Source organism: Schistocerca serialis, chromosome 12 (genome assembly GCF_023864345.2).
Source record: "Schistocerca serialis cubense isolate TAMUIC-IGC-003099 chromosome 12, iqSchSeri2.2, whole genome shotgun sequence".
In the NCBI taxonomy this organism is placed as follows: Eukaryota; Metazoa; Arthropoda; class Insecta; order Orthoptera; family Acrididae; genus Schistocerca; species Schistocerca serialis.
The window spans coordinates 67,509,356-67,522,843 of NC_064649.1; positions in this window are offsets into that span (position 1 = coordinate 67,509,356).

Sequence of the window (13,488 nt, forward strand, 5' to 3'; positions counted from 1 at the left end):
TGGGGAGGCTTGCGTGCCTCTGCGATACAGATAGCCGTAACGTACGTGCAACCACAACGGAGGGGTATCTGTTGAGAGGCCAGACAAACGTGTGGTTCCTGAAGAGGGACAGCAGCCTTTTCAGTAGTTGCAGGGGCAACAGTCTGGATGATTGACTGATCTGGCCTTGTAACAATAACCAAAACGGCCTTGCTGTGCTGGTACTGCGAACGGCTGAAAGCAAGGGGAAACTACAGCCGTAATTTTTCCCGAGGGCATGCAGCATTACTGGATGGATAAATGATGATGCCGTCCTCTTAAGTAAAATATTCCGGAGGTAAAATAGTCCCCCATTCGGATCTCCGGGCGGGGACTACTCAAGAGGACGTCATTATAAGGAAAAAGAAAACTGGCGTTCTACGGATCGGAGCGTGGAATGTCAGATCCCTTAATAGAGCAAGTAGGTTAGAAAATTTAAAAAGGGAAATGGATGGGTTAAAGCTAGATACAGTGGGAATTAGTGAAGTTCGGTGGCAGGAGGAACAAGACTTCTGATCAGGTGAATACAGGGTTATAAATACAAAATCAAATAGCGGTAATGCAGGAGTAGGTATAATAATGAATAAAAAAAAGGCGTGCGGGTAAGCTACTACAAACAACATAGTGAACGCATTATTGTGGCCAAGATAGACACGAAGCCCACGCCTACTACAGTAGTACAGGTTTATATGCCAACTAGCTCTGCAGATGATGAAGAAATCGAGGAAATGTATGATGAGATAAAAGAAATTGTTCAGATAGTGAAGGGAGACGAAAATTTAATAGTCATGGGTGACTGGAATTCGAGTGTAGGAAAAGGGAGAGAAAGAAACGTAGTAGGTGAATATGGATTGGGGCTAAGAAATGAAAGAGGAAGCCGTCAGGTAGAATTTTGCACAGGCCATAACTTAATCATAGCTAACACTTGGTTCAAGAATCATGAAAGAAGGTTGTATACATGGAAGAATCCCGGAGATACTAAAAGGTATCAGATAGATTATATAATGGTAAGACAGAGATTTAGGAACCAGGTTTTAAATTGTAAGACATTTCCAGGGGCAGATGTGGACTCTGACCACAATCTATTGGTTATGAACTGCAGATTAAAACTGAAGAAACTGTAAAAAGGTGGGAATTTAAGGAGATGGGATCCGGATAAACTGAAAGAACCAGAGGTTGTACAGAGTTTCAGGGAGAGCATAAGGGAACAATTGACAGCAGTGGGGGAAAGAAGTACAGTAGAAGAAGAATGGGTAGCTCTGAGGGATGAAGTAGTGAAGGCAGCAGAGGATCAAGTAGGTAAAAAGACGAGGGCTAGTAGAAATCCTTGGGTAACAGAAGAAATATTGAATTTAAGTGATGAAAGGAGAAAATATAAAAATGCAGTAAATGAAGCAGGCAAAAAGGAATACAAACGTCTCAAAAATGAGATCGACAGGAAGTGCAAAATGGCTAAGCAGGGATGGCTAGAGGACAAATGTAAGGATGTAGAGGCTTATCTCACTAGGGGTAAGATAGATACTGCCTACAGGAAAATTAAAGAGACCTTTGGAGAGAAGAGAAACCACTTGTATGAATATCAAGAGCTCAGATGGCAACCCAGTTCTAAGCAAAGAAGGGAAGGCAGAAAGGTGGAAGGAGTATATAGAGGGTTTATACAAGGGCGATGTACTTGAGGACAATATTATGGAAATGGAAGATGTAGATGAAGATGAAATGGGAGATAAGATACTGCGTGAAGTGTTTGACAGAGCACTGAAAGACCTGAGTCGAAACAAGGCCCCGGGAGTAGACAACATTCCATTAGAACTACTGACGGCCTTGGGAGAGACAGTCCCGACAAAACTCTACCATCTGGTGAGGAAGATGTATGAGACAGGCGAAGTATCCTCAGACTTCAAGAAGAATATAATAATTCCAATACCAAAGAAAGCCGGTGTTGACAGATGTGAAAATTACCGAACTATCAGTTTAATAAGTCACTGCTGCAAAATACTAACGCGAATTCTGTACAGACGAATGGAAAAACTGCTATAAGCGGACCTCGGGGAAGATCAGTTTGGATTCCGTAGAAATATTGGAACACGTGAGGCAATACTGACCTTACGACTTATCCTAGAAGAAAGATTAAGGAAAGGCAAACCTACGTTTCTAGCATTTGTAGACTTAGAGAAAGCTTTTGACAATGTTGACTGGACTACTCTCTTTCAAATTCTGAAGGTGGCAGGGGTAAAACACAGGACGCGAAAGGCTATTTACAATTTGTACAGAAACCAGATTGCAGTTATAAGAGTCGAGGGACATGAAAGGGAAGCAGTGGTTGGGAATGGAGTGAGACAGGGTTGTAGCCTCTCCCAAATGTTATTCAATCTGTATATTGAGCAAGCAGGAAAGGAAACAAAAGAAAAATTCGGAGTAGGTATTAAAATTCATGCAGAAGAAATAAAAACTTTGAGGTTCACCGATGACATTGTAATTCTGTCAGAGACAGCAAAGGACTTGAACGGAATGGACATTGTCTTGAAAGGAGGATATAAGATGAACATCAATAAAAGCAAAATGAGGATAATGGAATGTAGTCGAATTAAGTCGGGTGATGCTGAGGGTATTAGATTAGGAAATGAGATACTTAAAGTAGTAAAGGAGTTTTGCTATTTGGGGAGCAAAATAACTGATTATAGTCGAAGTAGAGACGATATAAAATGTAGACTGGCAATGGCAAGGAAAGCGTTTCTGAAGAAGAGAAATTTGTTAACATCGAGTATAGATTTAAGTGTCAGGAAGTCGTTTCTGAATGTATATGTATGGAGTGTAGCCATGTATGGAACTGAAACATGGACGATAAATAGTTTGGACAGGAAGAGAATATAAGCTTTCGAAATGTCGTGCTACAGAAGAATGCTGAAGATTAGATGGGTAGATCATATAACTAATGAGGAGGTTTTGAGTAGAATAGGGGAGAAGAGGAGTTTGTGGCACAACTTGACGAGAAGAAGGGACCGGTTGGTAGGACATGTTCTGAGGCATCAAGGGATGACAAAATTAGCGCTGGAGGGCAGCGTGGAGGGTAAAAATCGTAGAGGGAGACCAAGAGATGAATACACTAAGCAGATTCAGAGGGATGTAGGTTCCAGTAGGTACTGGGAGATGAAGAAACTTGCACAGGATAGGGTAGCATTGAGAGCTGCATCAAACCAGTCTCAGGACGGAAGACCACAACAACAACAACAACAGAAAGACGGATCCTTTATTGTATGATTATATGATAGCGGAACAAACACTGGTAGCAGTTACTTCTGTAAAATATCTGGGAGTATGCGTACGGAACGATTTGAAGTGGAATGATCATATAAAATGAATTGTTGGTAGGGCGGGTGCCAATTTGAGATTCATTGGGAAAGTCCTTAGAAAATGTAGTCCATCAACAAAGGAGGTGGCTTACAAAACACTCGTTCGACCTATACTTGAGTACTGCTCACCAGTGTGGGATCCGTACGAAGTCGGGTTGAGGGTTGACAGAGGAGATACAGAAGATCCAAAGAATAACGGCGCGTTTCGTCACAGGGTTATTTGGTAAGCGTGATAGGGTTACGGAGATGTTTAGCAAACTCAAGTGGCAGAGTCTGTAAGAGAGGCGCTCTGCATCGCGGTTTAGCTTGCTCGCCAGGTTTCGAGAGGGTGCGTTTCTGGATGAGTTATCGAATATATTGCTTCCCCCTACTTATACCTCCCGAGGAGATCACGAATGTAAAATTAGGGAGATTCGAGCGCGCACGGAGGCTTTCCGGCAGTCGTCCTTCCCGCGAACCATACGCGACTGGAACAGGAAAGGGAGGTAATGACAGTGGCACGTAAAGTGCCCTCCGCCATACACCGTTGGGTGGCTTGCGGACTATAAATGTAGGTGTAGGTGTAGATGTAGACGACGGCGCCCTCATCTCAGTTTGTGTGCGTGTCGTGAAGTGGAAGATTTGAAAGGGATCCGATCTTCAAAACTGTTTTACATGCAAAGGGTATATTTCCGGACATGGGATCCTTACCAGAACCTTATCTTCTACATCCTGTAGAAGCCTATAATGGAACTTGTGAAACGCCGTATATACGTAAACACACTGTGACACTCTTGAGATCGAGCGAGCTGACGCAGTGGTTAGCACAATGGATTCGCATTCGGGAGGACGGGCCGGCCGAAGTGGCCGTGCGGTTAAAGGCGCTGCAGTGTGGAACCGCAAGAGCGCTACGGTCGCAGGTTCGAATCCTGCCTCGGGCATGGATGTTTGTGATGTCCTTAGGTTAGTTAGGTTTAACTAGTTCTAAGTTCTAGGGGACTAATGACCTCAGCAGTTGAGTCCCATAGTGCTCAGAGCCATTTTTTTTTTTTCGGGAGGACGGTGGTTCAGATGCGCCTCCGGCCGTCCTGATTTAGGTTTTCCGTGCTTTCAATAAAGTCACTTCAGGCAAATGCCGAGATGGTTTTTTTGGTAGGGTACGGCCGACTTCCTTCCTCATCCTTCCCTAATCCGATGGGACCGATGACCTCGCTGTTTGGACCCCTCCCCCGAATCAACGAAACACCTTTGCGCGTTAAGCTACAAACATTTTCTAAGACAACAACTTGTGTGACATGCCTACGGCAGGTCTGAGCGCCCTCTGCCCTTCCCTTAGACGTGTCTCGCTGCCAGAACTCCGCTCCCACTGCGCCGCTTGAAATATTCAGCCGGCAAGCCCGCCGAGGCATAACGCGGCTATTTCCCAGGATGCACTACGGCGCCGCTTTGGTCCTGCTTTTTCCGATATTTCTGCCTGCCCCCCTGCGGTGTCCTTTCCTCGTTTCCACTTTTATTGTGACTGTACCATCGTTCACAGCCGTGACTCACCTCCTCGCAAACTGCTTCTGTCACGCTGCCCACGTTCCTCTTACCAGGTCCCAGCAGAGGTAGCCAGTTGCAACCAAGTCGCATCAGACATGACGAGGCTGTCTACGCGAACATTTTATACCTTCATTTCCCATTAATATGTCACGATTTTCGAAGGTATGCTTAGACAAGAACCATACAGCACAGCAAAAATTACTGCTCGTTTCACTCGCAGCAGTGACCGTCATATTTTAGCTTGTCACATACATTCAGCTGTGTCTCTCGGGGCATTTTGGTTCGACTGCTATCGACTTCCGTGGTCGCATCTAGTGACAAGTCATTTTGGCATCACTTTCGGTGGCCCGGAAGTGCATCCGTTCGGGACAAGGGAAGCGCATTTTCGCTGGCCGATGTCATTTCGTTTTGGAGACTTGCCGCCAGAGGCGCTGGAGACTCGCCGGTGCCGGGGATTCCCCGAGCGGCGCTGTCCAGGTCCGGCCGTAATTAACAGGGAACTGGCTGGAGCCCGGATCCCGGCGCTGGAGAGAATCCCGTGGAGCCCGCCCAGGCTCCAGAGCCGGCGCGGAGTAATTAAGCGTGGGAGGCGCCGGGGCTACACGCAGTCCCAGGGGAATCCCCGGTCTCCCGGGAGCCGGCAGAGGCCGCTGCGACGAGAGCGGGCAAAACACGACAGCGGCGGCCGCGCTGCCGCTACACGGCTTGATTCACGGCCCACGAGTCCGCAGTGGCCAGCGGCGCCGCGCCGCGCCGCGCCGTGCAAATTTCATTCGCACCTAATTCCGCCCTTAATATTTCACGCCAGCTGAAAGAAACCTGTGTCGCGGGCAAAACACGGTGTCGGCCGCGTTAGGACGCGGCAGCTATATTTTGCACGTGCATTTCTTACCGACAGAAAATGAACTCTGAAGTTTTCCTTCACATTGTGAACTACTTCTCGCTCAAGGTCGCTCACTTTCCAAATGTATGCAGGTTAAAAAAGACGTACAAAGAGCTTTGAACACTTTGCAACAATCAGAAATACAAGGTGCGCAAGCGGGCCGTAAATTTTTTTATCCACCCTACGATAGGCAGTTGCACTTACATAATTCAGCTCAGTTGCAAATGATATAAGCTGGGCTGCCTACATTAAAGTCCATTAAGGTGGCCAGTTCCGTATTGCTCACCCTCTACAAGTGGGGATAAACTTTGTTAGTCACAGTATACCGGATGCCCCCTGTAGAGTCGTTAGGCACAACTTCTTTGCTGTTTCGGCATATGTTTTAAACTTCGTTCTGCGATTTCTAGCTTGTGTACTGTTCATCATGTCTTTCATGCAACACCGAGTGTCGACGAAAATTGTCGGTTTGCCTCCTGTTACAAATAAAATGAGTGTTAAATCAGAACGCCATTCGATAGATCGGTCCGTAATTCACCTACCACGGCCTTCGTTTCATCGATATATAACACTACCGGCCATTAAAATTCCTACACCAAGAAGAAATGCAGATGATAAACGGGTATTCATTGTACAAATATATTATACTAGAACTGACGTCTGATTACATTTTCACACAGTTTGGGTGCATAGATCCTGAAAAATCAGTACCCAGAACAACCACCTCTGGCCGTAATAACGGCTTTGATACGCCTGGGCATTGAGTCAAATAGAGCTTGGATGGCGTGTACAGGTACAGCTGCCCATGCAGCTTCAACACCATAGCACAGTTCATCAATAGTAGTGACTGGCGTATTGTGACGAGCCAGTTGCTTGGCCACCATTGACCAGACGTTTTCAGTTGGTGATTGGTCTGGAGAATGTGCTGGCCAGGGCAGCAGTCGAACATTTTCTGTATCCAGAAATGCCCGTACAGGACCTCCAACATGCGGTCGTGCATTATCCTGCTGAAATGTAGGGTTTCGCAGGGATCGAATGAAGGGTAGAGCCACAGGTCGTAACACATCGGAAATGTAACGTCCACTGTTCAAAGTGCCGTCAATGAGAACAAGAGGTGACCGAGACGTGTAACCAATGGCACCCCATACCATCACGCCATAATGGCGATGACGAATACACGCTTCCAATGTGCGTTCACCGCGATATCGCCAAGCACGGATGCGACCATCATGATGCTGTAAACAGAACCTGAATTCATCCGAAAAAATGACGTTTTGCCATTCATGCACCCAGGTGCATCGTTGAGTGCACCATCGTAGGTGCTCCTGTCTTGTGATGCAGCGTCAAGAGTAACCGCAGCCATGGTCTCCGAGCTGATAGTCCATGCTGCTGCAAACGTCATCGAACTGTCCGTGCAGATGGTTGTTGTCTTGCAAACGTCCCCATCTGTTGACTCCGGGATCGAGACGTGGCTGCACGGGATCGTTACAGCCATGCGGATAAGATGCCTGTCATCTCGACTGCTACTGATACGAGGCCGTTTGGATCCAACACGGCTTTCCGTATTACCCTCCTGAACCCACAGATTCCATATTCTGCTAACAGTCATTGGATCTCGACCAACGCGAGCAGCAATGTCGCGATACGATCAACCGCAATCGCGATAGGCTACAATCCGACCTTTATCAAAGTCGGAAACGTGATGGTACGCATTTCTCCTCTTTACACGAGGCATCACAACAACGTTTCACCAGGCAACGCCGGTCAACTGCTGTTTGTGTATGAGAAATCTGTTGGAAACTTTCCTCATGTCAGCACGTTGTAGGGGTCGTCACCGGCGCAAACCTTGTGTGAATGCTCTGAAAAGCTAATCATTTGCATATCACAGCATCCTCTCCCTGTCGGTTGAGTTTCGCGTCTGTAGCACGTCATCTTCGTGGTGTAGCAATTTTAATGGCCAGTAGTGTATTTACAGGGATATCAAAACACTAAGAATAAACAGTACTCCAGCTACGACTGATTAGCGCTGCTGCATGGCGGAGGCAGTCACCGCGGGCCAGGGCAATGGTGTCGCTACTGCAGCATTGGATACTCTTCGTGTTTTACTGTCCCTATTAATACACACCGATATAACGAATCTTGAACGAGTAACACAACGACACTGGTCGTCACATGAAACACTTGATAGCACTACTCGTTTGGGTGACTACAGCTTCAAACCGCATACACGAAGTTGCAGTTATATGCCAAAATACCAGGCAAAATGTGCCTAACAGCTCTTGGAAGGAGGGGTGATGCAGACACGGTAATTTGATACTAAATTTCCACTTAACTTCACTTTTTGTTTCAACAATTAGCAATCGATTTCGAAGTACTTACGGGCTTCATCTTCCGGCATTTAGGCACAGTTATCGAAATGAAATACATCCGGAAGTAGTTCTTGTAGCTATGTCACGCCACCCTCTAATGAGGTAAATATGTAGCAAAGTGCGACTTCGTTCGCTTAAATGAATTTGACACGCGTACTACCTTAGACGGTTCCGTGGTATAACAACAATATCCTGACGAGCGCGCTGCTCCTAATTCTATCTCCTCCATTACTTCCGCTAGTGTGCCTGCATAATAACAACTACAGATACATATGAGTCAGTTACCAAGCCAGTAACCCACCACCCTCGATTATTTAAAGAACCGAACACCCATGTATAAAACACATTCAAACGCCTCATTATTCTGCAAATGAGTTAATGTGGTAAATATTTGGTGTTAAGCATGTAAAACCTTTATAGCTGGTAACGCAAAGCCTAATTGCGTTGGTTTTATTTGTTTAGGATTATTCACCCACAGACTGATGAGAAAGTCAACATAAGAACTGTCTTCTATACTACATATATCATATATAATTAATTTCCTGTCCATTGTAGAAAAGTCGCAGGTTCGAATCCTGCCTCGGGCATGGATGTATGTGGTGTCCTTAGGTTAGTTAGGTTTAAGTAGTTCTAAGTTCCAGGGGACTGAAGACCTCAGAAGTTAAGTCCCATAGTGCTCAGAGCCATTTGAACCATTTTTTTTGTTTTGTAGGAAAAGCTGGTTTTTCACGCATGTCAATGTTTGTGACGTCATTCCTGCTGAACTATGTGTCGTATAATGATATAATTTTGCGAAGAGATTTACTAATAAACTAAATCGTCCTGTCTAATGATAATGTTTTAACTGCATGAACAGCGACTATCTTTTTTTTTCACCAATTTCTTGGCGTGTGAGCGAGAAAAAGTTCCGAAAAAGTTTGAAATTATGTGTAAAGTCTGTTGGAAGTCTCTAAGTGGTCTCGTTCTAAAATACAGGATGACTGCAGTTTGAATAATTTTCATGCAGTGAGTTGGTACGTGCACAATCACTAACTTTAATACTTGTCTTATTGTACTAAAATTATAACGTAAGGTTATACCTCTTGATGAGTAGATTACGACAGGATTTTAAATGTTCAGTATTGCATTTATTTATATTAAATACTGAAAATCGAATTTTCATTACGCCTGGTAGCTGTTAGACAGGTTACGTGGAAAAGAGACCGTGTCACGGGTTAGCCTTTTAATAATTAAGTTGTCTGAACGCGCATCGTTTACAGATAAACACGCACACGATAGCACATAATGACCGCCTTCGGCGTAACCCAAGCGACGTTAAATAGACCAATACCCCATTGTTACGGCTTCTAATGCAAAAGTTATTTATATATTTGTTTCCGTCAATAGATTACTCAAGTCTGATTGCTCAACAAATTTTTTTCCGTTTCAGGTAAGACGTCTGAACGCTAGTGGGACCAGGCTTTCACTGCAGTAGTGTCTCCCGTTGCAGTCCTAGGTATCTTAAGCGTTGTAAGTACACTATCTCCTACTAAGTTATAGCTTGTTTTACATTGTTACCGCTGCTGAAAAAATACTTGCATATGATTTTATTTTATACGAGAGCTCACAAAAATAGGTAAGATTGACTTTCTACTGCATGATGAGCATTTTAACTTTCAGATTAGCATAGGGACGGTATAAAACAAATCGGTAACTGCTGAGCCGAACGTCAGCACTACAATATGTAAAGCAAACAAAACTGTATTCTTAACCTGCATTCAAGTATGTGATGCCAGCATATGTGCAATTAACTTGTGCCGATGGCGAAATGTAGGTATAGCTATACAAAAAAATTACACAAGCATTCAGACTAAGATCACGTTAAGTATTATTGCTACACCAGGAATCGCTTATGGGCGTTCTGACAAAGGACGTCGAGAAAGCAGTCAAGTAGACTGTAACGAGACCTAGACAAACACGTTCAAAAATTGTTTAATTTCAACATATCCGTTATGTTTGGTGTGTCAAGTGTTCACCTCAATCTCCTGGGACAATGTTTCTTTTCCTTTTTTTTAAAAAAAAAAAGATCAATGACTTGAGAATGCAATATATTTACACCCGTAAGAACCCTTCGATATGTTCTCACGACATTTGTTAGTTAGAATTTTGGTCTTTTCTAAGACTGACATTTTGTTTCCATATAACTTGAACTGATATTGTAAGCAATATCATGATATGCTGCGAGTGCGTTTTCGACTAAAAGGTGGTTTAATTCATTGCAACAGTTGTCATACGGTGGCAGAATTTCAATATTTAACTTTTTTGTTTGACACAATGTGTTCACATTTAGGTTAAAGACAGTTGTAGACTCTGAAAATACGGGCTCGTACTTTACTGCCCTGTCAATCACTTTTAAATGAGAAAAGGTTCTTTCGTGCTAAATTTCAATTAATTTTTAGAACTCTTTTTTTCCAACCTCGTATGCTTCGTTTATAGTTCTGTAACATTATTAATGTTAGCAAATTTAAATCTTGTACCAGTTCTGAAAAAAAAGGGATTTCGAATATGATCTGTTCGACACGAGAATTTCTTCCTTTCGAGAAACTTCTTGAAGGATCAGGGGCCTTGTTATGAAAAAGTATATCGTAATTTGATAGTTTTAGTAATGCAGATCTGGTAGCGTGTGCTTTCTACTATGAAGGAAAATCATGTTCTTCGCTACATGGGATTGCTTTTCCTGCTACTTTTTATGAAAATTTTTCCAATAAAAGCATTGAGTCCAATTTCCAAGTAGGTGTTGGATATTGCACTACGAGAATCCTAAACAGTAAACATGTTGCTGTCATCACTTTCGCAACTAATGGAACGTCTCTCGCTTTTTTTCTGGAGCACATTAGCAAGGCGTAGTTATTCGATGCCCTCAAATTGGAAATAATGTATTGATTTCGTCAACGATGGCGTGTATTTTGAAAATCTCATAGTAACTGTCTGTACGGACAACTGAGAAATGTGTGTCGACTCGACTCCGAGATAATGCAAACAACTGCTTCCTCATAACCAAATCATCAAATCTTCAAATGTGTGTGAATTTCTAAGGGGCCAAACTGCTGAGGTCATCGGTCCCTAGACATACAAACTACTTAAACTAACTTATGCTAAGAACACTCACACCCATTCCTAACGGAGAACTCGAATCTCTCGCGGGAGAGGCCACGCAATCCACGACATTGCACCTTTGACCGCGCGGCCCCAAATCTTCTTATAGGATATAATACAAGCTACTGCGACCTGATAACCTGCAGCATCATATGGACGATCACCAAGTGATTTCCCGACACAACATCGTTGATTTTCCTTACTGTTTGTTCAGTTGTGACCTCCAGAACACATGTCCAACGCTCAGCATCTCTCGTCTTTTTATGATAAAAAAATCAATCATTCTGATTGCAAATCCCACCCGAAAAGGAGAGTCGCCCCAATACTTTCTGAGTTTATCCCCGTTCTTTCACTCATTTTAACAACCGGTGTTCAAATTTTATCTGTTTCAGTAACGTAACCACTCGACGATATTTTATCGCTAACTCTTACCGGAGTCTTAATGACGGAACGACTTTATCAACTTTATCATCCACAAATTGCCACAAATACATATTTCTCATTTCTATGCAATTTACTACGTAGCTCTCTTCTCCTGGGCCCGCATCTCGTGGTCGTGCGGTAGCGTTCTCGCTTCCCACGCCCGGGTTCCCGGGTTCGATTCCCGGCGGGGTCAGGGATTTCCTCTACCTCGTGATGGCTGGGTGTTGTGTGCTGTCCTTAGGTTAGTTAGGTTTAAGTAGTTCTAAGTTCTAGGGGACTTATGACCACAGCAGTTGAGTCCCATAGTGCTCAGAGCCAACTCTCTTCTCCTGAGCAGTAACGAAAGCGTCTGAATCCCTGAGGAGCCGGCCGCGGTGGCCGTGCGGTTCTGGCGCTGCAGTCCGGAACCGCGGGACTGCTACGGTCGCAGGTTCGAATCCTGCCTCGGGCATTGGTGTGTGTGATGTCCTTAGGTTAGTTAGGTTTAAGTAGTTCTAAGTTCTAGGGGACTTATGACCTAAGATGTTGAGTCCCATAGTGCTCAGAGCCATTTGAACAATCCCTGCGGAGAAAAACTTCTTAACAGTTTCTCTCCTTTTGTCTTCTAAGACAACAGTTTCGTTCATAGAGAAACACAAATTTATCTGTGCTCATCAGACAATGGATGTCTCCTATACAGCTCTTGCGTGTTCCACCACGTACTTTTTCAGAAAATATATCCAAATAAAATTTCATTTTGTCCTCTGAAATGTAGAACAGAGAACTGTGCACAAGTAAACTTGCACGTATCTTTTGAGTCACTATTAAGCCATTTAAGAGCTAGGGGTGCAAGTTTTCTTCACGCGAACATTTGAAGTGTGTTAAAATGTGAAAGAACTGAGTGTTTGTTATTGAAAACCAGTGTTGTTACTTCGTGATAAACACTGTCCTTCTCCGAAAGCTTACTAAAAAGTAGTTCACTAAATAAATAAATATTTTGTCACGGGTATACGATAAGCTGAAGAATTTTCAAATTTTGTTTTATTGACACTTGTCCTACTCTAATTCCATATTAATGAAATATTAGATAACCTACTTACCAACAACGATAATCTTGTAATTCCGCAACGAGAAGTTCTTAAACCCAACACATTTTCTTCAGTGCGGAAACCGTAGAACCTGTAACACAGTGACCGCAGCATTACAGACTAAGACTGATAATCTTCGAAACACTACACGCAGTAATTACTGAAATATTCACCAACGAGAAGGAATGAATGCACCAGTTCTTAAGCTAAAGATATGGTAGTGTAAATATTTCGTACATATCTCATTTCTTATGGAATGCTCAAACTCCAACAAAACCAAAATATTTATTTGTAACCGGAGCCCGTAGTTACCAAACGTATCGAATCTAGAAGACTGTTTCCGCAAGGCTAACGATTTTTTACCTTGCACATCACCAATAATGAAAGACCGTAAGTTCACTGGCGTGTAAATTTATACATTGTCAAAGAACTTGTGTCACGCGGGGATAGATCGCGTCTCACTTGCTCGGAATAAGAACCCGATAGGCGTAGAACAATTGAGCTGCATAATTCATGAAATAAAGGCAGTTTCGCGGTACCCCGTTGCGTTGCGTACAATTATTCGAAGAATTCTGTTCAAAAATTCGCTGTCTTCGTCGTATGTTGCGCATAGGTGTGACGAGAATAAGATAACAACGATTAGAAAGCTTTTTTTCTGTTTTTAGAACGTGTGTTCATCAGTCTCCTGACTGGATGAGTGTATAATGCGGTCCACCATAAATTCC